The sequence below is a fragment of the Cydia splendana genome, unplaced genomic scaffold (assembly GCF_910591565.1).
Source record: "Cydia splendana unplaced genomic scaffold, ilCydSple1.2 scaffold_50_ctg1, whole genome shotgun sequence".
Classification (NCBI taxonomy): domain Eukaryota; kingdom Metazoa; phylum Arthropoda; class Insecta; order Lepidoptera; family Tortricidae; genus Cydia; species Cydia splendana.
In genome coordinates, this window is record NW_026946893.1 from 1,076,635 (window position 1) to 1,080,222 (window position 3,588).

The following is a 3,588-nucleotide window of genomic DNA, read 5'->3' on the forward strand; positions in this document are numbered from 1 at the left end:
GTTTTTTCCTGACTAATTCGTAGGCCAACTTTCACTGCCTCTTCCTCTAGGCTCTGAGCAGCCCTACGGACATCCGTCTCGTTTCCTCCCAGGAGGGCTAGGTCGTCTGCATACCCAATAATTCGGTGGCTACCGTTCAACTCAACTCCGCCACCAGAGGCTATAACTTTCTTGGTGACATATTCGAGCACCAAGTTGAAAAGTATGGGAGAGAGCGCATCCCCTTGCTTGAGACCCGTTCCGACATCAAACTGGTCTGTTAGGCCGACTCCCGTTTTCACCGTCATTCTGCTCGTTGAAGTAGCGACTCTCAGCATCCTCACCAGCTTATTGGGTATTTTAAAAGATTGCAGAATGCTGTACAGCGACTCACGATCAATACTGTCATATGCCTTCTTAAAATCGACGAAGAGGATATGACAGCTCTGGGCATATTAGGTTTAGGTTTAGGTTTAAGATGTTTATTTCTCAAAAGATTACAAGAATAATCACTTCCTGAGAAATACATGTCTACACTAACATAAAACTAAGGAGAGGGTAATTACTAATTAATAATTATACAAAAAATTTACAAAGCCAATTCTAAACAACTAAGTATACAACTATCTAAAACTATTGTATTACTTGTTAAAAATAAAGCGGGTAGATATAAGCAACGAGACATGCATGCGCTTCTACTAAGTAGCATTATAACAGGGTTGGTTAAACAAGACTAGTAACTAGTGATTAACCGTCGGTTACGATCGGTTGGTTAATTACATTAACATTATAGTTTATACAAACATAATATTTTGTACATTATTTATCATTGTTTTATATGTGTATAGGTATTAAGTTTATATTTATATTAATTTATAGGTTTATACAGAGCTATAAATTAAAAATCAAGGTAAGTGTTAAAAATATATTGTTTAAGTGCCTTTTTGAACATTTTCATGGATTTTGCGTCTTTAATGTCTTTTGGTAGTTTGTTATATTATTCCCACCCTATATTATTCCCACTATATTATTCCCCAAGTATATATATTCCCACCTCTTCTCCATTATCTGTTTAAGAAGGAATATCTGGTCTACTGTGCTCCTGTTTCTACGGAACCCGCACTGGTAATGCCCTATGGTTTTCTCGGCGTAGGGTTCAAGCCGCGACAGTAGGACATACGACAGAATTTTATATGCCGTGGGGACTAAGGCAATGCCCCTGTAGTTTGCGCACCTTTTTCTGTCTCCTTTCTTATGAAGTGGGCATATGACTCCAGTGTTCCACTCATCAGGCTGACGCTCCTCCGCCCAGATCAGTTGGATGACCTCAAAGATCCTGTTCTTAATCGCTATACCACCATATTTCCATATTTCACCAGGCAGTCCGTCAATACATGGGGCCTTGTGGTTTTTCAGCCTCATGATCGCCTTGAAGACCTCATCAAAGGATAGCTAACCACGCCATTATTTTGGTTCAAATTGTTAGTAGTGGCCATGTGAGTATAATTCTCCAGACAGGGAATGGGCTTGTTTGGGCTTAATCTACATTCAGTTAAAATTATTACCTTGACGTTGGTGTTTAGTTTCGTTAAAGTCAATTGAAAATCATCAAAATTTCGGTAAATACTGCGAATGTTCTGTGATATAACCGTGAGATCGCTGTTTGTTATAGTAATCCGTTTTGTGAGTTCACGAATGAGTGCGATATTTCACTACAATCTATGTCATCTGTAGTTGATAGTTGACTTCTATTCATTTTCAATTATCAGATACCGAATGGGATAATCACGGGGTCGGATTAGCGATTGCAAATCCGTGAACATTTTTTCAAATCCGGATTTTCGGATTTTGGTTTGACCGAAATCCGAAGTTCGGATTCAATCCGGATTTTAAGAAAGGAATATGTGGCATAAAGGCAAAGTGAAACAAACAATCAAATTAAGTTGTTTTTATTAAAAATAAAAAAAACAGAATGCGTACACTGCTACGCCAATAACAAAATCTTTAATAAATAATAAAAACAAAATACATACGTACACTGCTACGCCGATAAAAAAATCTTTAAAATATAATAAAACCAAAATACGTACACTGCTACGCTAAGTACGCTATTTAATAACAAAATCATCTATTGGTTGGTAAACATGATCGCAAAATACAAATTTTATATTTTGTTTCCACGTTTTGATAAAAAATGAAAACGAAGAAACATCACCGCATCAAGAGATTCGTCACTTAACCTCGTCCTCATACGGTTACAGAACACCCCAGCTGCCGAAAATGCCCTTTCCGACTCCACACTTGTTGGTGGTATTGATATTAGCTGGTTGTATACGGAGGATAATGTATGCACTTCTTGCTTAATTTTAATAATGAAATGTATTATGTAAAATAATGTATTATAAATATAGAATAGTAATGTACTTACCGAATAATATGACGTGTAAAATTGTATTGGTTTTATGAATAAATTATTGTATTGTATTGTATTGTATAAAATGCTACCGATTTTTCCTCCGCCCTCGTGGACGGCCATTTCTATGTGGATTAGGGTAGCGAAATCCGGGGCATCTGGTGAGGCAACCTGGGCAACTCCTGGATTATTTTGGTCGAGCAAAGACAGCTGCTGATTTAATTGCTCTTTAAAACTTAGCTCTCGTTGGTCTTGTCTCTGTTGATTACCATTAACAGTTGTCATTGCACTCGTGGAAGCCACCGAGGAAAGAGGAGAAGTCGGAGTCGATGTCGCGGCCATGGTGCAGATCAATTCTTTAATCTCCTGAAAGATGGGTTTTCTAAATACTTCATCAGTTTTTTGCGCATCAAAGTTCTTAAAGTTATTTAAATAAAGTAAGGTCCCGGTTACTACGTGTAGACGCCTTTCAGTAATTCGTCTCTTCAAAGTCGCCGTAATTTTTTTTGTAAAGGCATCTTCGCGGCTCTCTAATGTTTTCAACATAAATTTAAGGCTCGTATCCGCTGTTAAAAGATTTGCATCTTTACGGCACAGAACTTCCACAGTTTCCTTCATAATGTTGAGCGACGTGTACATACACTGAATTAAACTTACTTCATCAACATCAAGATTGATCGTGGATTTCATGTCAATGAGAGCTTTTTCCACACTATTTTTCAACATTAAATAGCGTCCAATCATAGTAGCTAAGCTACTCCAACGTGTTTTGCAGTCAAGGAGAAGCTGCAATTCATGTCCAAAATCTGCTTTTACATGTTTTTGTAAAATATCGTCATTTTTAGTTGCAGATCCACGAATTTTTTTTACCACAGATCTAACTTTTTTTATTACACCTTTTATTTCTTCATTTAAACTCCATGGTCTACCAGTGTGTTCAATATTTATACCGTCGTTGTCATTTTCATTATCCGAGTCGGAGTCATCGTCACTAGTTTGAAAGGTTTGGTCGAAATCGTTAATAGTTTCTTTTTTGTACATAACATCATGGATCGCTAATTGAATGCCATGTGCCAGGCAAAGTTGATGATTAGTTGATGTCAGACGACCTACTTTTATCATAACGCTGGCTCCGTCTGTAGTCATTCCTATAATGTCTTCATCTAAGGATATCCCAAATGAAGCTAATCTGGATT

The 3,588-nt window shown here is 37.3% G+C and overlaps 1 long non-coding RNA gene across 1 annotated transcript; it reads right to left on the minus strand.

Moving 5' to 3' along the window:
• Window positions 1–1,779: 1,779 nt before the first annotated feature.
• On the minus strand, window positions 1,780–2,528 carry LOC134805710 (uncharacterized). The gene is made up of 3 exons (XR_010146374.1): window positions 2,485–2,528; window positions 2,190–2,331; window positions 1,780–1,981 (listed from the first exon to the last, which is right to left on the minus strand). It is a non-coding gene; the product is annotated as an uncharacterized LOC134805710 (long non-coding RNA).
• Window positions 2,529–3,588: the final 1,060 nt, after the last annotated feature.